General features: G+C 33.2%; 2 long non-coding RNA genes across 2 annotated transcripts in view; both read right to left on the reverse strand.

Annotated features, from left to right (window-relative positions):
* LOC145823752 (uncharacterized) overlaps window positions 1–19,641 on the reverse strand; it is an 84,634-nt gene extending 64,993 nt beyond the window's left edge. The window contains exon 1 of the long non-coding RNA XR_014365887.1: window positions 19,491–19,641. This is a non-coding gene — a long non-coding RNA (uncharacterized LOC145823752). The remainder of the gene's footprint in view (window positions 1–19,490) is intronic.
* LOC114285350 (uncharacterized) lies at window positions 10,500–12,617 on the reverse strand. Its single transcript, XR_003637227.2, has 2 exons — window positions 11,068–12,617; window positions 10,500–10,983 (listed from the first exon to the last, which is right to left on the reverse strand). It is a non-coding gene; the product is annotated as an uncharacterized LOC114285350 (long non-coding RNA).
* Window positions 19,642–23,123: the final 3,482 nt, after the last annotated feature.

The following is a 23,123-nucleotide window of genomic DNA, read 5'->3' on the forward strand; positions in this document are numbered from 1 at the left end:
CCCAAACAATATACATATACAATGTATTTAAACACTCATCATATACAATGATCAAGCAAAGCACATATTCAATGTGTTGTTCCATCCGTCATATTCAATGACATACTCAACTGATTAGTTTTAATTTACCTAAACAACATGCAGTGTCTACAACAATCAAGACTATCCTCCACCGATAGCCCAAAACAATTATTTCTAAACAGATAATAAATTATCAAACAGATAAATTATCAACATTTTCATAGGCTAGTGATTGATCAATCCAACTACACCATTCCACCTCATAACTTTCCAATTTTATTATTTCCAAACCAATTTCACATTCTCATAATTAATTTCATTAATTACACTAATGACTCGATTAAACCCAACTAAGGCATTTTTCCAATTTTCTCAACATTGACCCAAAGGTCCAAATATCATCAATAAACATCAATAACCTCATTTTAAGACCCATATACACATGTATAGTTCAAAAAGAACAAAACCCCTCTTTATACATTTCAAGTTTTGAAACCCTAACACCCCAAAATCTCCAACTTCAACATTAAATCAAAATGACTACGTGCTTATGTCAAAGGCCATAAATATGAGTAGTTATCCCTACCTCAAGTGAAGAGACTCAAAGGAGATGATGAACAAACTCGAAAGTGCTCCAAACCCAATGTTTTTCGGATCAAAGCGAAGCCCACACCAAGCTCTACATTTTCTTCAAAGAGACTAGGGTTGAGACACCCAAGAACCAAGTGTTTTTCTAGAGAGAAGGTGTATGTAGAGAGAAGCTCTCAAAATAGGGTTTAGAAATGCTAGGGAGAGAGAGAGAAAGTTGAAAAAGTGATCCAAAAAGCTTCTTCTTGGATTGATATACATCACAGTCCGCTTGAGTATGGAACGCCTCGCTCGAGCGTCAGACACAGACTCTCGCTTGAGCGTGAAAAGCGCTGCTCGAGCATGGAATGCACACTTCCAGAAGTTCTGCAGACGAAGGCCCTCGCTCAAGCTTGAAAGTGGACGCTCGAGCGTCCGATGTCTTGCAGGAAAAATATTGGAGGCTGAATAATCCCGCTTGAGCGTCAAACTGCCCGCTTGAGCGGAGGAGCAAATGCAAAAAGGCCCGCTTGAGCATGAAAAGCCACGCTCGAGCGTGAAGGCCAAAATCTGGGCATAAGCTATTTGTTTCTAAACACAACCAACCTGTTTCAAACCTGCTCAACACATCCCAAAACTCAAATATAAAGAATTAAAGGACGAAAATACGATACGGATAACAACAATCATCCACGGAACCGAGTCCGGAATACAATAAACAATGAAGGGAAAACCGGGATCTCTATAACCTCTCTCCTTTAAAGAATTTCGTCCTCGAAATTAGATAAGTAAGTTTCAAAATTGTGATCTTTTCCAATTCTCAACACATTATAATTCAACATTACAACTTCCGACGCGATGTGAAATCATAACAACTTCCGACGCGATGTGAAATCATTACAACTTCCCGTCCCATCGTATCTAACATTCATTTAATGCGATTTGAAAACTATCACTCCGTATGCTTTGAATCGAAAGGCTCTTCGCTCCTTCCTTTGGTATTCTTCACATCAACCTTTCTTCTTCAAGACTTCTGCAATTTTGATTCCGCTTCCCACTGTTCAACTTCTTCTTTAACCTGTAAGTTCCCTCTTCTCTTCCTCTGCGCTCATTCCAGTCCCTGTGTCTTATTTAGTACACATTTTGTTTTTATTCCATCGTTAATGGCAAAACATTTGAAAGCAAAGCCTCTTTGAGGAGCGAGTCACAACATTGTCATTTTTCAATCCTTGACGACGTCCAACTATCACTTGTTGCAGACACCGTAGTTGATACGGAGAGGGCTGATACGAACACCATTATCTTCTCTCTTCTGTTAATCGCTGAGGGTGGGGTCCGTTTCTCCCTCCATCCTCTTCTTAGGACCGTTCTACGTTATTGGGAGTTAATCCCTTCCGAGCCTAATGTGAACTTTTATCGAATGATTATGTGTATAGTAGAATTGAACCAGCAGTTGAGACTTAACCTAAGAATCCCAACTATTCAGCACTGCTACATTATGGCAAAGTCAACCGGTCGGTAAGGTCGTTATTTCCTGAGAGCCAAGGATGTAGATCACCACATGGTTACTATACTTGCCAGCTTTGGTAAAAGAGTTGATGATGTCATGGTGTAGCTCAACTTTTCGCGCTCCTTTCGAAAGACGAACAGCCCTACAGTATCGGACTCCTACGGTTCTGAATCTGATCTCACAAGTGCAATGTGAAATAGATAAACATAAAAGAGTCCAAATCGGACAAATCTTTTGGAAAATCGATTTTGAATCAAATTGTCGAAAATGGACTGGTTTGCCAGATACTGAGTTGCCACCTAAATATTTTTGAGAAATTTAGGAAATCCATGTGTCCATCATCATCAAGATTGTTTCGGCTCGGGAGCTTATTTACCAGAGGAGAAGGTCATGAATTGAGCACCCCCGCTTGCCCGATCAAAGATCGGTCTCTACTAATCATGATGTAATTCTTATTTACATTATATGCTTTTGTTCCGATTATTAGGTTAACCTTACTATGTGATGTGCACAAGTATAGATTAATTTGCGAAAATTAGAACATTTGATTTCATGTTTTGTTTGAAAAAAGTTTTGAATATGTACCACTTGAAAAAGTGATCGCATATGAACAGTATTCAAATTATTCAAATTCAAGCAATTAGCCTTTATCCACAGACATTCAAACAGTTTATCACTTAAGCATTTAGCCTCATGGTGGACATGCTTTGACATGGCAACATTCACACTCATGCAATCATGCTAAAGCAAAATAAAAGCTCACATAGTATTCCAAGCTAAAAAGATAAAAGAGTTAGAAAAAAATGCATGATCCTAACTATGCAATATGGCTAATGCAACGCATACGATATGCAATTACTGCGGTCTAAGTAAGTATTCAAAGAAGTATTAACTAACAATGCAAGTTGGAATGATGCGCCAAGCTTAATACATGCAAGGCAATGGATGCAAGACATGAGAGATGCTAAACGAAACATGATGCCCTAAACTAACCATCATAAGCAAGTAAATAAAAAGAAAAAAGATGTGGAGTTGGAAGACATACACATTATTACAATTTGTACCCTCGTGCAGGAGGTCCGAATAAACTAACTAGCTAAGCTAATTATTACGAATTAACTTAATTATTACAAACCGAATAAACTAACTAACTAAGTTAATTATTACAAAATCAACTAATTAACTATAACTATTCTATGAAACTAACTAATTAATTATATTAATTAATTAATTACAAATTAAAATTGATTAATTAATTACTTAGCCACTATCCCCATAACCGGCACGGGTATCAACCCAGCAAGGAGTCTTGGTGCTGCAATCGTCTTCAACAAGGACCGCGCTTGGGGTGACCACGTAAGTAAACCACTCATTTAGGGTCCACACATGTAAAAATAATGGGTAATGATACATCTTATTAAAAGTGGTGTTTTAAAATACCGTTAATGAGTTGGCAAACACTTAAATAATAAAAAAAAAAAACACAAGACGCAAATAATAGGTCCCGTTCACTGCCACATTACTAGTGATACTTTTAGAGCACCATTTTTAATGGTCTAAAGCATTATTGAAAAGTAATAAAGCATTGAGAGATTGTACCACCAAGTCGTGCCAACCCTTTCAAGTCCACGTGATGATCATGTTTGGATTCACCATATGATGCTTTTATTTGTGGCCATTCATTCTCTGTTGTTTTGTTTCTGGGTGTGTATGTAATGAATTTCTTAGAAATGTATTATATATCTATGTAATATAATCCAAAAAAGAGGGGATGATGGTTGATGGGGCCAATCAGAAGGTGGAGATGGGGGTGTCTGGATTATTGCATTTTGTGTGGGAAAAATGTTTGGAAACATTAAAAAAGTATCACTAGAGAGAGCACTAATGATGTGACAGTGAGTTTCGTTTACTTTCTATGACTTATTTTTATTTTATTACTATTTTTAATGTATTAATATTATTAATAATATATTTTTTAATGATCTAAATTATTGTTGTTTTGTGTGGAGTCTATAATATCAATTCGGTCACAAGACAATAATAACTCACCGACCAAACCAAACCAAGGGGGGCAATTCTGTGTTTGAATGATAGGGGTGGGCAACGGTTTATCCGAACCGCTCAAACCGCCCAACCCGCCCAACCCGCATATAAATGGGCGGTTTCGCAAACATAATGCGGGCGGTTGCGGTTTGAAATATGACAAATTTGCGGGTTGCGGGCGGGTCGCGGTTTAAACCCGCAACCTGTAAAAACCGCCCGCACTTTAATTATTATTATTATTATTATTATTATTATTATTCTTTATATACCAACTTTGTAACTTTTACAGGAGTACTATTATATTCTCTATGACACTAGGATCATTATTTTTAAGTATTTCTCAACTTTCTTAATGCCGTAGAATTATAAAGTCCTAAACTTGGTTTCTTATTTGATTTTCATTGGTGATTCATTCACTTTTTCCTAATAAAATTTTCCTTCTAATGGTCGATGGAACTTATAGTTTGATTATTGATTACTGAACTGGCAATTCTAATTGAGTACAACCTTAATGCATTGATATACATTTTTTTCATAGCAAAAATGCTAGTGTAGGGTCTCTTTGTTTTGGGTACTTTCATTTAATGCATTGATATTCAATTTTTATTTGTAAACTCATCAAAAAATTGTTATCACAAATATATAAAATGAATCTGATGCCTAAATTCGCTGGAAAAAAAAAACTTGAAAATTAACTTTTAAAGAAAAAAGTGTAAACCGCAAACCGCCCGCAACCGCCCGCACATTTGCAAATCCTATCCGCACAAACCGCAAACCGCACTGCGGGCGGTTGCGGGTTGACTTTTTCCCAAACCGCATAGATGCGGGCGGGTCAAAACCGAACCGCAAACCGCACAAAACCGATCCGCGAACACTCCTATTGAATGAGTACATCTCCCAACCTTTTTACCACAAAGTCTACAAAAGGCCCAGCTATAGTTTCTGCCATAGTCGCTGAAGTCTTCTCCTTCTTTCAACTAATTCAACCAGGAACAAGAGATAAAGAAAGAAAGCAACAACAGAGCTTTGACAGTAGCTAGCTCCATGCCTCGTCAGAAAAGTAATTTTTATAGCAAAGTGGCCAGCTACCACAGCAGTGATATGAATATGAATAACCTGAAAATACTCAGAAAAATACTCAGTGTGTTTAGTTTGAGTTTTTTAAATTAAATTTTTTGAAAATTAAAAGTATTTTTTCTTTGTTTTTAGTAAATATTTTTAAAATTTTAAATATATTTTTTTATTTTTTAGATGTACCTTACTTAGATGTATTTAAAAAGTAAAAAATTTGTGAAAAAATATTTTAAAAAATTAATAAATACATAAAAATATAAAAAATATACTGAATTCTGATATTTTTTTTTGTGTTTTGGGTATTTAGTGAATTTTTAAAAGGTTTTCTTCACAAATTTTTTACTTTTTAGATGCATCTAAGTTAAGTATGTCTAAAAATTTAAAAAATTACTTAAAATATTAAAAAAAATCAGTAAAAATATAAAATATAAAAATTAAGAATATAAAATTTTTTGAAAAGTATTTTTTTGTAAAGGAAAATGAAAAAGAAAACCAAGCATAGTGACTAATTTTTATAGCAAAGAGGCCAGCTACCACAGTGGTGATGTGAATAATGGCCTGAAAGCCTATCTATAGTCTGGGTGTTTGGCTAGGCCTAAGTTAGGAATTTTTTTTTTGAAAAAAAAAAAAGAAAAATCTCTTAATCCAAATCTGACCCGGCCCGACTGGGAGAGAAATTATTGGTTGATTTTGAGGTATTGTCACGTGATGCCACAAAAGTATTTTAATTAATAAAAAAAATGAGACTTATAATTTTATATTAAGTGATTAAAAGATAATAAAAACATGATATATTATTATTGGTAAGTAGTACGTCACGTGACGTCCAATAACACCAAATATTTTTTTCAGTTTTTGAAACTAAAAAGGTGTGTTTGGTTTTTATTTTGAGATAAATTTTTAATTTTTTTTTTTTGGAGAGGGAGTTTAGAAATTTTTTTGGTTTGTTTTGAAAATAATTTTAGAGTTTGGGAGTTTGTGATGATTTGATATTTTATTGTAGTTTGAGTAGATGTGTGTAAGAGAAAAAAAATGATTGAGAAGAAAAGAAAAGAGAGAAAAAGTGATTGATTGATATATACGAAAAAGAAAGTGATTTTGAAAAAAAAAATTCAAAAAATTTAAAGCAAACAAAATTTTAAAAAAAAATTTAGAAATTATATCACGAGATACAAATCAAACAAATTCAAAATCCCTCCCAAGCTAGCCTTAAAATCTTACTTGTACAATCTCGAACTTGCCCAACAAACTCATATAAACAACTATAAATATTATAAAATTGAAAAATGATGGGTGTATTTGGTTTGTGTTTGTAGAGTAGTTTCTGAGATAAAAAGTATGAAAACTTGTTTGATTTGTCTTTTTTTAGAAATGGTTTTGGAAAATTATTTTGGAAAGAGAGTTTTAAAAAAAGAGATTGATTTGATGTGTATGAGAGAGAGTAATTTTGGAAAGTAGGTAACCAAACAAAATTTTGAGATTTTTATTGAAAAAATTTGTTTAATTTGATTACTCTTGAAAATTTATTTGTAGAGAATTTTTTTCAAAATTTTTTTTGAGAAACAAACCAAACAAGGCCGATAATTTTGTGGGTAAATTACGCTGATGTCCTTATATTTTATCTTTTGTTTTATTTTGATTTTTACATTTTTAATTGATTTGATTTTGATCCTTAATTTTAGATTTTACGTCAATTTGATCAAATTAATAATATCATCAGTGTTTTTTGAGAAAAATTATCACTAAATTAGTTGAGGTTCACTTACTGAGTTAGATAAATTCATAATTTTGAGACACATGACACTTATGTACATATTTTTTGTTAAAAAATATTAATAGTTGTAATCCATTTGACCAAATTGAGACAAAGTTAAAAATTTAAAATCAAAATCGAGCTAATTAAAATTACACCTTAATATTTAGTCGTTACATCTTGAATATTAACTTAAATAAATACATTTTTCATTTTAAGTACATCTTTTTATTTAAAAAAAGTAAAATTTAGTAAATTATATATATACACGTATTAATATGTACATACGAGAAAAATTTAAAGGGTATGTATCGTATGCACCTTATAACTTAAAAAAAATGACAACGTCATACTTTAAAGTCATAACTGTAAAAAAAAAAAAAAGAAGTCATAACCAAATAATATATGAGATATAACCAAAAATCTTATGAGTCATAACTAAAATAAGATCGCAACTAAAGAAAAAAAATTAACCATTACTGAAAAAGAAATTTGTATAACTTAAAAGTATAATATAAATTTAAGAATACATACGATAAGAAGTATTTATAGTAAAATTTTACATGTACATAATATATATTAATAATCATGCTAGGGCGAGCAGGAAGAAACATTTCCAAATCCAACCCATCTAAGAAAAACTTTAAAAAATAATCCTGATCCAATTTAATGAGTTTAAATATCAATCTTAAGATTTTAAAAGAAGTATTAAAATTGACAAGCACTTATAGAGAAATTATTTAATACTCTAACAACAAATTTAGTTTGTTTGGTTTAAATTTTCAGGATTCACTTTTTAAAAAATTGAATTTTTTTTTTTTCATTTTTTTTTCACTAAATTTTTTTAATATTCTAAGTAATTTTTTAAAATTTTTAGATACACCTAACATAAATATACTTAAAAAGTATAATATTTGTAAAAAAATCTTTAAAAAATTCACTAATTATCAAAAACATGAATAAAAAAAATACAAAAATTCACTACACTTTTCGTATTCTTATGTATTTTGTTAGACATATTTGATTTTGATAATTTGTTTTTATTTTGATTATGTTTTTGATTATTTGAAAGAATTAATTTGATTGACATATCTCAAATTATTCATATTAATCTATCCTATCATAATGCTATTTTTGAAGATCAAAATGAAATTCAATCTTGCCTGATCTAAGTTCCTTAAATCATCTTAGATTAATTGATTATTTGATGCTCTAATTTTGTTGTTTTTTGAGTTCAAAATGAAGCTTAAACATATGATAAATCAGCCCAAAAATAACAACAAATCAACCCAAAAATGACAGCAAAACAGCCCAAAGCAGCAATGTAACAGCAGCAACTCAAAGCTGCAGCAAAAAGAGAGCAGCCAACTGAGGGGCCGGTCGATCGGTCGGTTGACCGATCGGACGACTAGGCGATTAACCGGTCAGGCCAATTTTCAGCAAACTTTTGCTTCTCTGCAGGGACATCCGGGTGGACATTCGAGAGGACATTGGGCGGATGACCGGTGGGTAATTTCAGCTCTGCTTCGCTCCGGTTGTCAAACCAACAGTATGCTCGACAACAGCGGTTGTCATCCTTGACGACCGGGACTTGACCAGACATCTGGGAGGACGTTCGGGCGGACGACCGCCAAGAACAAAACTTCATCTGGAACATCTGGGTGGACGACCACTCTGTATTGTAACGGCTCTTTTTCAAATGTTCTTGTCATTAATCAGACCCATCTTTCAACATCTAATCATGTATGGGAAATGCAAGTTTGAGTAGAGTAGAGTAGATTTAACCAAAATCTCACTCAATCTTCTCAACACAAGCAATAGACAACGGTCGATGAATTTCTCCTTAATAAATAGAAGTGCTTATGCTGAAGAAAGACAACAACAACACAAGTAAGAAAATATTTCTGATCTTTCATTAATCTCATTTTCTTTGATCATTTGGGAAGTTCTTTATCTAGTTTTCATTTTTCTCTCAAAAATTATACATTGAGTCTTATAGCTTTGAGCCCATTTACTTGTATGAGGTTTACTGATACACATACAGAGCTTCAACATTTTATAGCTATCTTTGAGAAATTATCCTTGTAGCTTTCTTTGAAAACAAAAGCACCTTCATTAAATCTTGTAAGAGTGTGGTACATTCAGTGTTCTTGATTCCTTGAGAGTGATTGAGAATTATCTATAAAGTGCAGGGTTTAGGACTTGGAAAGTCTATGTAAAATCTATGGAGGTTTGCTCCATTTTGTAAAGAGGTTACTAGTACTCTTGTAAAGCTAGAAGATAGTGGAAAATCTCAAGTGAAACTTGAGGAGTGGATGTAGGCTTGGTTAAAACGGAATCACTATAAATCTGTTTGTTTCTTCTTCCCTAATCTCTTTACTTAACTAATATAACTATTTACTGTGATTAGCTGCTTACACTGATAAAGTTGTTCATTGTGATTAATCATTAATTGTTATTCATCAATTTATCCTCAGTTAATCATTTGTTGTACTAGTTATTTTTATTGGGGGATTATTAATTTTTATTTATAGAAATCCAATTCACCCTCTCTTGGATTGCCGTTTGGGTAATAAATTTATTAATTTTTTAAAATATTTGTTTACAAATATAATTAGTTTTTAAATACATCTAAGTAAGGTGCATTTAAAAAATAAAAAAAATTACTTAAAATTTTAGAAATATTCACTAAAAATAAAGAAACACAAAAAAAATAAAAAATTTAAATTAAAAAAAATTAAATCTAAAAAAATTAAAATCAAACACACTAAATAATATTTTAAAATAATAATGATTTGTCTAAATTGTAGGACCTACTAATTTTATATTAAAATTTTAAAAGACAATTAATTAAATGTCAATGTTCAATAATTTATCTACTATGTTTTTGACAAACATAGAAATTAAATAATTTCTCGTCCATGTTGATAGTTCTACTTTGGCCCGGTTTGGCAGAGTTGTGGGAAAGTGATTATAGATTATAGCTTAACAGATTATAACTTACAGCTGTAAACATAAGCTGGTAACCTGTTTGGTGCAGCTGTGAGATTATGGATTTAAGCAGCAGAGTAGTGTTTGATAAATAAGCTGTAAAATAGCTTTTTGCTGTATAATTGTCATTTTTGCCCTTATGAAAATAAAAATTATAATTTTGTCATTTTCTTCATTTTAAATTTTGAAAAAGTTATTTCATTAATGGAAGTTAATATAATTAGTACCTAATTTGGTACATTTTTCCGTTACCTCAAATTTTTTTTTTTTTAAAATTTTAATATTGGGTTCACAAGAGAAGCCTAGCCCTTACTCATAATTTCTTTTGTTATACCTCATATTGTATTTAATTGTGATATATATATATATATATATATATTTAATTATAAGATATATATGGTTCATACATAGCGTTTTCTCTTCTTATTTATACTTTATAACCTGAATGCTATTTGATCAAATTGGATAAACTTGTGATGAGAGCAAAATTAGCAAATAAAATAAAATAGAGAAACAACTAGAGGACATTAAAATGGATAATTGCCAGAAAAATCATCAAAACTTTTTCCTTTTTAAAGGTAACAATAAAAGAACAAAACTTTGAGGCATAGCCTCAACAATTCATATAGGAACACGAAAACAATACTTCTATCAAACAAGTTTTCATGATTTTTATTTTTTTTTCTTTTCAAAAAACAAAAAGCTATAACAAACATCCCCTAAATTTGGCAGTAGCTGAACAATACAATCAAATTTAAATTCCATCTCTGAGTAGTCTTGAGAAAATTGTTGATGCTATTTGCTAAGCAAACCAAACATATTATCTCCATTAGTTTCTCTTCACTCCCAACAATTATGGAAGGCAGAGAAGCTGTGAGCTCTGTGTATGTTGAAGTAGGCCTTGCTAGATGAAACTAAGACCTGAAATCCATGTCCACTATCAACCTCTCTGTTTCATCACCACCACCATTGTTGTCCTTCATCAAAACATCTATATATTCATAATCACCTGTAAATTCAAACACTTCATGAACACAACACCACACGCATATCAGAAATGGGTCCTTACCAAAATCCACAAAGAGAGAGATGAGAGAGAGAAAGAGACCTGAAGGGCGACCAATGGTAGCAGGCCAGGAAGTTCTACAGAGAGAGGCTTCAAAACCATCCCTAATAAGCCTCAGGACAATCCATGTTAATGCTAAGTCCAAAAACATGTAGCACCATTAATAGGTACTATGGTATTATATCAGTGAATGTTGTTATCCAGCAAGCTAGCAGATTGGGTTATGATAACAGCACAAGTCCAAAGTAGTGGTTGGATTTCAAATTTGATAACAACACATGTCCAAAAACACATTGACAACCTAGTTTTTTATAAGTTTTTTTCGGAGTTCTATAAGCAACTATTAAGTTTTTTATTATACCTTTTACCTAACCTCAATCAATGAATATCACAACCCAGTTTTTTATTATACTTTTTACTTAACCTTAATGAATGAATATCACAACCCAAGTCAACTCACATAATTATAAACTCTTTACTAGCAAGATTCTTATATGAAAACATAGACAAAGTGAATAATAAAAAAAAGAACTTGCAAATTGGCACTACAATCTAGATGCCATATATCCAAATTCCTCTCTATCAAGATACCTAAATGCCTTACTATAAGTAAGGGTGAACTACATCCTCTAAGCTAGGTTCTCTGTAGAACTCCACAGAAATAAATTACAAAGTAGTCTCCGAAAATCCTCAAACATGTCTTTAAACTTTTACTACTTGCCTAGCCAAGTGACATCACTTGAAGCAATTCTATTGCAAAAGAAATAGTATCGCTCATTTTCAGTTTCAATCTATCAAAGGTTCGCTAAGCCAATTTAATTGATATATAGGCATCAATCAAAAAACAAAACACGATAAACACAAATTAGAAAATATAGCCATCCACAATTGGCATTTGGCCTACTTGAAAAAACTTATAATGCTTTCTCTGTGTGAGGAAGTGTCTCAAGCTTGAGTCTCATTCAGGAAGAATTTTTTTAACCAATGTAGAGGAATTTATTTATTTATTTTAGAAAAAAAAATGGACAGATGATACTCCAAGTAAATTTCACAAGCAAGAAATTAGGTGAATCATCAAGTTAATTGCTACTACTACTACTAGTACTTTAAAAGTAGAAATGATTGACAAAAGAAAAAGAAAAGAACATTTGAGGTATCTTTTAACATTGTAATGCTTACTTACGAATTGGTTGAAAATGGAATTTGAACTCTACAAATAATCGATTAATTCAACTAATACAAAAATGTCACATTTGAACTCTTTTAAACCATTCCACATAGTTATGAGCGCAATCCACAACAATTTTTTAATTCAAACCCTTTACTTTAACAGAAAGGCATGGAGTTCTCAAAGACTGCATTTCCTTTGTTCCAAAAAGGCCAGTCAACCAAAAGTTGAGAAGATTTGTCATAGATATTCCCTACTGTATGTATCCACATGATCCTATCATGAGTAATAGAATAGAATGGAAATTCAAATTCCAAATCCCCAACCCCTGGTGAGCCCATGCCCCCCTTGTTAGGCATTAGTGAAGTCAACTCAAACCATAAAAATTATAGTTATGCAATATAAATGGTGAAAATGGGCAATAAAAAGCATCATGTGAATAATTAGAACTAGCTAATTAAATAGATTAATCCACTTGGTAAATTTTAATTGCTAATTTGTTTAAGAGTTTGGCCTATTCACCACCCTTCTAGTCACAAACATAATTGTTTCCGCATTTTTAGCGAATAACACTACAAGCGTAAATACATGTATATATCATACAGAAAAACTAATGAGCATGTATGGAAAATAATTTTTAGCATTAACCCACAAATATATTCCTTGCAATCCACAAAGTCAACCAGAGCTGAACAACCAATTAAACTAACATGATTCAAAGGTTAGTGTAGTTTTAAAAAATTGTCATTTTTGGATCTTTTTTCTTTGAAATTTGATTTTGTAAAGTAGATTTTGCCCAACATATACAGAAAGAAAACAATTATAAGAGCTCAGTCAGTTACATGGAACCAAATTTATGCATTTAAAATTGAAAAACATTTAAGGATTAAATAAATAAATAATAGATCACAGTAAAAGGTGGGTTTTCAACCGTAATCAAAGAGTGAAGAAGAGAGAGGCGTTTTCAACCCTAATCACAGAGTGAAGAAGAGGGACATTTCGTAGTAATTAGAGAGAGAAATCTTATATATATATATATATATATATATATGTATTGTATATAACTTCTCAGTCATGAAATCAACCCTAATCGATGTCCATATACATATATACATATATATATATATATGTGTATTTGTATATATCACAGTCATGAAATGTTACCTTTTCGATGCAGATGAACGAAAAATAGGGGACGACTGTTCTTGGAGAGGTAGACGATGTTCTACAAGCACCGATCTACTGCGATCAAGAAGCGGACGACTGTTCTTCTTAGTTGCTGGAGAGGAGAGCAGAAGAGAAGAGAAGACTATGAGAAACGAGAGTGTGTTTAGGGCAACAGAGATAACGGGTATATATAATGGCAGTTTTGTAAATATTGAAGTTTGGAAGGGACATTTAAGTCATTTAACCCCCCAATCCCAGCTGCGCGCTTAAGTCGAAATCCTTAAGCACCCCATCACCAACTTTTGATATAAGTTGAAAAATAACTTAGTTTAAGCTACAAGTTGGTAACTTAAGCTGTACCAAACACACTATTTTAACTTAAATTAAGTTAAAAGCTGAAATAATTAGCTTATAAGCCCTACCAAATAGGCCTGTTGTTTGGCAATCAAAATGGTCAAAAAGATAAAAAGATTTTCCGACTGCCACCATGTGTATTGACAACTGTAAAAGAAAAAGCTGCAACATTCAAATGAACGAGGATCATGCAGTTTTTTTTGGTGATCAAAATGGTTAAAAAGATAAAAGAGCAAGCCCCGGTTTGGTTTTCTTATTCGGCTAAATAATTATATATAGATAATAATAATAATAATAATAATAATAATAATAATAATAATAATAATAATAATAATAATAATTATTATTATTAAAAAAATTAAAAAGTCAAACAAAAAAAATTGGCATTCACAAGTAAAAAGTCAAGCAAAAAAATCAAAAAATTAAAAGTTTTAGGCTAAAAAAGTCAAAAAAATTAAAAAGCCAACTAAAAAAGTCATTACCAAATGAACCCTAAATTATAGCATCCGCATAAGTCTTGGCAAATTTTGAGTCAAATTATAATCTAAAATCTACTTTTATATTTTAGCTAGTATCTTTTTTTTATATACACACTCCATCAAACTCTCAATTCTAAAATTCTATTTCATTAAAATATTATTTTTTATTCTTTTATCTTTTTCAAACCAGTGGACTAGAGTAGCAGAATCACCCGGCCATTGGTTTTGTGACTTGGCTAGATTTCATTTCGGACATCAGGAGGACGATTGGCCATGGCATTTTGGCCCAGTTTCACTTCAATTCAGTTCTACTTCGCACCGGCATCAACTAATACATGATTGAGAGAGAGAGAGAGAGAGAGAGCTTGATGAACTTGCAAGATGGTAAGAATGAAATTTGTGAGATGGCTCTGGTAAGTGTTGACAGTAATGGTGGTATGAGAGATGGTGTTATTGTTGGGGGGAGAAAGAAGCGCAGGAAAGAAAATAAAATAAAAAATAAATTAACCTATGAACAGTGTCTCGTCTAATTAGGTGAGACACTGTAGCAAATCAAAATGAATGGTTGCTATAGAGAGTCTGATGGAGCACATATTTATAGCTTTTGCTCTCTACAATAGCTTCAACGCTATTGTAGAGAGCCTGATGTGGATGCTCTTACACTCACCTCTTTCTGATAATTATAAGGATATCTTATAATTTTAATAATTACAAAAACTATTCTTACTTTTAAAACTATTATTAAAATTTCTTTATCGTTAATCTTCTATTAATTTATTTAACAGAATATGATGATATCATGCTGACGTCATATACTACAAGTAAAAAATTTCAAAATTACCCTTATATATTCAAATAGTAAATTTCATTCACCTCTTTTGAGGTTTTACAAAAAATTAATAAAGACCCACATTATTTTAATAATGTTAAATAAAATTATCATATTCCATACAATATTTAAAAAAATTCTAAATTGTTAAGACAAACATATATATAGTAGAATAACCAAACATTATTTATCCCCCCCCCCCCTCCAAAAAAAAAAAAAATAGAGTTAATAAATTGATAACCGTTAAACCTTATACTAGATTAAATACAATCATTTATTTGAAAATTACGAAACAAAGTATAAAAGATGTTTTATTTTTAAGAAGGCCACCAATTTTAAAAATAATTATATTGAGAAATTAGAGTTTTAATAAAAATTTAAAAATACATATAGGTATTTGATTTTTTGTTGTATGAAAAATACATATTTGGAGAAATTATATAGCGATCCCGGTTTTCCCTTCCTTTGTTTATTGTATTCCGGACTTGGTTCCGTGGTTATGTTGTTGTCTTATTCTCATTTTCATCCTTTACTTTTTGTATTTCAGTCTTGGGTTATGTTGGGCAGGTTTGAAACAGGTTGGTTGTGTTTAGAAACCTAAAGTTGATGCCCAGATTTTGGCCTTCACGCTCGAGCGGGGCTTTTGACGCTCGAGCGGGCCATTTGTTGTTGCTTCTTCGCTCGAGCGGGCGTTTTGACGCTCGAGCGTGAATATTTATCTCCCAGTATTTTGTCTCTGCAAGTCGTCGTATGCTCGAGCGGGAGTTTTGACGCTCGAGCGGGACCTTTTGTTTTTGTTCCTCCGTTCGAGTAGGGAGTTTGACGCTTGAGCGGAGACCATGGTCTGCAAAACTTCTAGAAGTATGCAATCGACGCTCGAGTGGCGATTTTCACGCTTGAGCGTGAGTCTGTGTCTGATGCTCGAGCGGGGAGTTCTACGCTCGAGCGGGGCGACGTGTATATCAGTCCGAAGTTCGAATTTTTGGATCACTTTTTCAACTCCTTTTCTCTCTCTTACTTTTCAAAACCTCCATTGGAGTGCCTCTCTCTCTCAAACACAACTTCTCTTTAGGGTTTGATCTAGTAGGAGTGATCCTCTACAATTGGGCCTTTGTAAAAAGTGTTGATCTCGTTGTGGGCTACATTTTGATCCGAAAATCTTGGGATTTGGAGCATCTCGAAATTCTTCATTTTCTCCCTTTGAGCTCCGAATTTGAGGTAGGGATAACTACTCATTCTTATGGTCTTTGACATAAATTTTTAGTCATTTTGATATAATGTTGATGTTGGGTAATTTTGGGTGTTAGGGTTTTCAAAATGAGAAAGAGGGATTTTGTTATTTTGGCCCACACTTGTGTATTTTGGGTCATGAATGAGGGTATTGATGTTATTGAAGATATTTTGGGCCTTTGGGTCAATATTGAGAAAGAGGGAGAAAAGCCCTAATTTGATGTTATGAATTAATTTATATAATTAATTTGGGAATGTTATGGAAATATGAAATTGAGTTGGGAATGAGTAAATTGGCTCATTATGAGATAGAATGGTGGAGTTGGATTCATTAATCACTCACCTTTGAAAATGTTGATAATTTATCTATTGGTGCATTTATTATCTGTTTAGAAATAACTGCTTTGGGCTATCGGTGGAGGATAGTCTTGATTCTTGTAGACAATGCATGATGATTAGGTGAATTAAAACTAATCAATTTAAGTATGTCATTGAGTATTTGAATACATGGGTGCCGAATTTCCCGGATGAAATCTCCGTAAAATGGCAATTCAAAAATGATTATATATGGGTGCCGAATCCGGCGGATGAAATCTCTGTAAAATGGCAATTCAAATATAATTATACATAGGTGCCGAATCCTGCGGATGATATTTCCGTAAAATGGCAATCCGAAAATATCTATACATGGGTGCTGGGTCCCGCGGATGAAATTTCCATAAAATGGCCATAAGAAAATAATTACATATGGGTGCCGAATCCCGCGGATGCAATTTCCGTGAAATGGCAGTTTGAAGTATTGTCGGCATGAGATGTAGTCTCACTTAAGTTGTTTGGCCAGGTTCTGAGCCGTGTTATAGGTTGAGTGTTGTTAAGTAAAGGATTATGGAACTGGATTGTATTGTATGTTGGTTTATATGAGTTAAACGTTTATCAAATGCTGATGTTTTAGTTATTGCTCATATTATGTTTAGCATATCTTTATTGGGCGTTGGCTCACCCTATATGGGACATAATTTTCAGGTACAAGTATTATGCCACCTCCAAGGACGTAGCTTGGGAGGCTTGAGGCTGTCAGACTCCTTTTTGTTATATTACATGTATATCAAGCCAAGGGCTTATTTTGTGTAGAGTTAGTACTCTCTTTTTTGTAACCAAGTGTTGACTTGGAAAGTTGTAAGCCTATAGGGCATTTACTTTATTGTCAACATGTAATACCTTTTGTAAGAATACTCTGATGATTGTAATATGAAATCTCTTCTATTTAAAGTGAATGTATGTTATGATGGGTTTATTTTTGAGGGCGTTACAAATTATCTCTCTCTTTTCATTTTATTTATTTTATTTCTTTCATTTTTTTCTATTTATTTTCTCATTCATTTTTTATAGTGTCACTGTAGAAAATAGCAACACCATATAATTTATTATTATCATCATTATTTGTTCTATTCTCTATTCTCTATTCTTTTTCTCAAATTTTCTCTTTCATCAATGTTACCTAGTATCACCCAATATCATAGCAACTTACGAAGCATGAATTTTTCTTTTGTTTTGTAAACATATTTGTGTATTAATTTTTTTTAAAAGAAAAATAAACATAATAACATTTCATATTTATAATAAAAAAATTGACTTATAAAAATTACCAAATGTTACCTCATAAAACTTTTAAAAATAAATATAAAAGTAAAAAAAATATTTAATCACGTTACAATAAATTAAAATTAGATGATGGGAAATGAAAGATAAAAAATTATTTGAGAATAATAAACTATTTAAATTTGTCATTCTTACATCTAATTAAAAGAGAATTTTACTTGAAGAAATAAATTATTTGAAAATAATAAAATGCTTAAATAATTTCTTATTTATTACATCTAAAATCTATATCTTCATCTTTGTTTCTGTAACGCCCTCAAAATAAACCCATAATTCATACATTCATGATACAATATATTCAAGAGAATAAAGTGTACATCTATTTATCATAGTATTTATCACAAAAGTATTACATGTTGACAACAAAAGTAAATGCCCTACGAGTTTACAACTTTCCAAGCCAACACTTGGTTGCAAAAAAAAAAAAGAAGAGAGTACTAACTTATACACATTAAGCCGTCGGCTTGAATTTACATGTAATACACAAAAAGGTAAACAACAAAAAAGGGATCTTCAGCCTCTAAGCCTCCCAAGCTATGTCCTTGGGGGTGGCATATCACCTGAACCAGAAAATGATGTCCCATATAGGGTGAGCCAATGCCAGTAGAGATATACTAAACCAAGTATGAGAAATAACTAAAACAATAGTATTTGATGTATGGTTGACACTTATAAACCAACTTACAACACTTTTCAATTCAACATCAAGTACATCCATTTTTCATTTTAGTTTCCTTCACTTATACAGTTTCGATTTATAATTATGGCTCAGAACCAGGCCAAACAATTCAATGAGACTATAACACATATTAAAACACTTCCATACTTCATAATTCACATGAGAATATAACTCATATTAAAACACTTTCATATTTCAAATGATACACAGATTTGCTGTATCAGTGGAGTCCATCCCCTATCTCCTCCCAAACAGGTTTGAGATTCCATCCCCTATCTCCTCTCAAACCATGGAGAACATCCCCTATCTCCTCCCAAACAACATACATATACAATATATTTAAACACTTATCATGTACAATGATCAATCAATACACACATTTGCGGTATTATTCCAACCGTCATATTCAATAACATATTCAATGTGATTAGTTTCAGTTTTCACTAATCATCATACAATGTCTACAACAATCAAGACTATCCTCCATCGATAGCCCAAAGCAGTTATCTCTAAACAGATAATAAATTTATCGAACATATAACTAATCAACAATTTCTTAAGTGGGTGATAAATTAATCCAACCACACCATTCAATTACAATTCCATCCAATTTCATGATTTCCAACCCAATTTCACATTTCCCCAAATTAATTATTCAACATAACTAGGGCAATTTTTGCCTTTTTCCATTATCAACCCTAAGGTTCAATTTCATAAATTTAACAACAATAATCCCATTTTCCAAGGTCTCACATACACATGGAGTTTAACATTTGAAAACTCCCTTTTATAAATTACACATCAAACCCTAACTTTTCCCGAAATTACCCAACAACGCTATCTAATCAAAATGACTAAAATTTATGTTAAAACTCATAGAATGGAGTAGGTTATCCCTACCTCGAAGTTAGAAGCCCAAAGGAGTAGATGAAGAAAACTCAAAGTGCTCCAAATCCACTATTTTTCAGATTAAAGTGAAGCCCAAACCGCCCTCTATCTTTCTTACAAAGAGATTAGGGTAGAAACACTCTAGAAGTAGATGGAATCTTAGAGAGAAGGTATGTAGAGAGAGAAGAGCAGCTGGATCTAGGGTTTGTGTAAAAGAGATGGTGAAGAAATGAAGTGTAACCCTGCTGCTGCCAACTGATATATTCAAGGCTCGCTCGAGCAAAGGAATGGTTGCTCGAGCGACCAGACACAAAGAAACCTCGCTCGAGCACAGAAAGCCTCGCTTGAGCCAACAAATCGAAGCTTCTGGTCTGCAACCCAGAAGCACGCTCGAGCGAAGAAAAGCTCGCTCGAGCGAAGAAACCCAAAACATAGTCCTCACTCGCTCGAGCTAAGAAATGCAACTCTCAGGTCCAGAACCAGACGCAGACGCACGAGCGAAAGAACCCTGGCTCGAGCGAAGGAGCTAATGGGATGCACCTGTTTTAATCAACACATTAGCAACCGAGTTGCAAAACAAAATGGTACCTCTCACAACAGATAGAGTCGGTACAAGATCCTGCGCAGTAACAACATACACATGCCCTGAAGGTCTCTGATCTACTTGCTCACCTCTCGGAGCAGGACAGGTGCGTGATTTGATGGATGCAAGCCCTGAGGTGGTGGGTGTAGGTCTTGATGTGGAGCCCGTAGACCCTCCAGGTTAGAAAGATGGGCTTGTTGGAAAGGATGGCTCGGGGTCTGTTCTTGATTGGAAGGGATGTCTTGTGATGGTAGAGCAGGGATAGGGAGATTTCATTGGAGTAAAACGTTGATCAAGGCCTGGTTTTGCTCGGTCAAGCAGTTGATGCTGTTGGCGAGCTCCGTGAAGTACTGTGGTGGGTTATTTGGGTAAAAAGGCTCTGCTTGGGGTCGATGACATTGTGTTGAGAAGCCATGGATCTTGTTGTAACCATCCACCCCGACGAGAGAGAAGGAGAAGTAACTGGAAATGGGTCTCTGGCAACAATGAGCACAACTGTCAACCGGAGTTGTGATTTCCCACAGACGGCGCCAACTGATGATACTATAAACTTGGAGGAAGGATGAGCCAGATTGATCCACACTTCAGATAGGTCTGTTGGGCTTATAGTTCGCAAAACACACATGCAAAAACGGTCCAATGAGGGGAAGTCCCTCGGCAGACACTCTGACGATCAAGTTAGTTCAAGGTAAGAAGGTTTTTAGAGAGATAATGTATGAGAGGAGTGAGAGAAAACTTAACCTATGTCGCTCTTTTGAAGCCTTTTATCTTTTTCATTCATCATTTCCTTGTCCCTTCCCTACTGTCTCGTCGACCGTAAGTCTAAGGTTTAGCTGACCTAATTCACGATGAGCCTGTTTTCTCCGATGTGAAAGAGATGCCACATTTAATGCTACCAGGGTCTCATTAATGGTTGATGTATGGGTGCAATAACTTTGTAGATCTTTGTCTGCTTACGTGGCCAGTTCCCTGCTTGACAAGTGTTTAGATACCATTGGTCTCTGGTTCAACATTGGGTTCTCAAGGGTACTGAACTTTAGTACTTGAACCGTGAATTGGGCTTTAAATCGTGGGCCAAAACCTTTTGTGGGCCCACTGATGTCAAGAACTATTAAATGAATAGTTAGTTATATTTATGTATGAAAAATTATCTACTATCGGGTTGTCTTAAATTTTGAGGCATATTCTAACCCTAGCCTTACAACTAATCTAAAGAATTGATCAGTTAATTAGTAAAAATATTTGATAATAATAAATTTGAACTTTATGTTTACATTATATCATAGTTTCTCAAGTTGTGATGGGTATGAATTAGTTTGAAATTTTCAATATTGAATTAAATACTGAAAATAGCCTAAAAACCGAGTTTGAGCCAAATTTTATGACAACAACTCTTGGCCCAAACCTAATCCTTAAAGAATTATCTTGGTTTATATCCAATCCATAAGTTACTTGGCCAATATATTTATTTAAATTTTAATTTGTAAGTATATTTTAAAATATTTTTTTATAACATAAATAGAAAATATATATATACAAATATTATTTTGGTATATTTCTTAAAATTTTCAAATTTTAATTCAAAAATTATACATTTATTTTTAAAATATATCTAATATCTATTATATCATTATTAAAATATATTTATATCTCAAAAATTATTTAATGTATTTTTAAACACTGAATTGACACATGTAATTTTTTATGTAACGTAAAAGGGAAATTTTAATATACACTCATTTAAAATGGGTGTACCATATGCATCCCGAGTTATGCAAAAAAAAAAAAAAAAAAAGTTATGATTAGTTTTTTTTAATTATGACATTATTTTGGTTATTACTCATAAATTCTTTAGTTATGACTCATGTTGGGTTTAGTTATGATCTTTTTCTTTTTTTAGTTATGCCTCAGAAAATTGAAATTATGTCATTCTTCTTTTTAGTTATAAGGTGCTGTAGACACCCCATTTTTGACCGTCCTCAAGACTTGGACGTCATCGTTTGAACACTCGATGATCATCCATGCTCGTGTTCGTTTTGAGTTTCTGAAGGTCTTGGCCGCGCGCCTTGCCTTGGAGCCTTTCAACTTGTCTGTTTTGTGCTTGGTTGTGGACCAAGAGCTTGTGATTTTGTTTCTGAAGGAATAGGGTGGCTTGTTGGTCAGCCCCACAACCTATCGGCCAGGCCCTGTGCCTATCGGCCCCTCTTTCTTGCCATCGGCCATAAGTGTTGGCCGGTCGGCACTCTTTTTGGTCAATCGGCCATTTTTTTGGCCGAGACCCCTTTTTTGTGCTTTTGCAGATATTTTTTTTCCAGCTGGTGCCAGCTGTTGGTCACTTGGTGTATCCTCCATACACGTGTATGGATGGATTTTAACAAGCTCCAAGCTTGCTCAACAAGCTTGGGACTTGATTTTCTATAAGAAGGGAGGCCCCTCTTCCTTTCCAGAGGTTCTGAAATTTGATATACAAGATATATATCACTCTCTCTCTATATTCCTTCCTCTCTCTCTATATTTGCACTTGTTTGTGCTCAAAAGTGTAATTTCTTCACACTTTTGCACTAAAGCACCTACTCAAACACCATACTCTTGTTGCTGAGGGACTTGAGGGTTTTGTTTGAACTCAGAGTTTGGTTTTTAGCTCAGAAAGTTGCTGGAGTAGCCTCTTTGAAGTTGTTCTACAAGGGTGAGTCACTAATCCTCTTTTAAGCTTTGTGTTCATTGCTTACTTAGCCTTATTTACATGCTTATTTTGGCTTAACTCTCAACTGTAAAAAGCTTCATTTTCATGTGTTTGAAATAATTTCTTAAGGTCTTGTTGGTGTTGGGGGTGGTCTACCCCCATTTGTGCCTTGTTTTGCCTTGTTTTGGGCCACCTTTTTAGGCTTTTGTTTTAGTCTTTGCATGACCTTTCTACCACTGAATTCCAAAGGAATTTCAGTGGTGGAAAGTGTATTTTGATGTCTTAAATAGGAGAGGGTCACCCCCTCTCCTTGTGTCTTGCATGCTTGCATAGATGGCTCATCAAAGTGGCATGTTTGTCTAGCATGTATTGGTTCTAT

This window comes from Camellia sinensis, chromosome 1 (genome assembly GCF_055761805.1).
Source record: "Camellia sinensis isolate YWXY chromosome 1, ASM5576180v1, whole genome shotgun sequence".
Classification (NCBI taxonomy): Eukaryota; Viridiplantae; Streptophyta; class Magnoliopsida; order Ericales; family Theaceae; genus Camellia; species Camellia sinensis.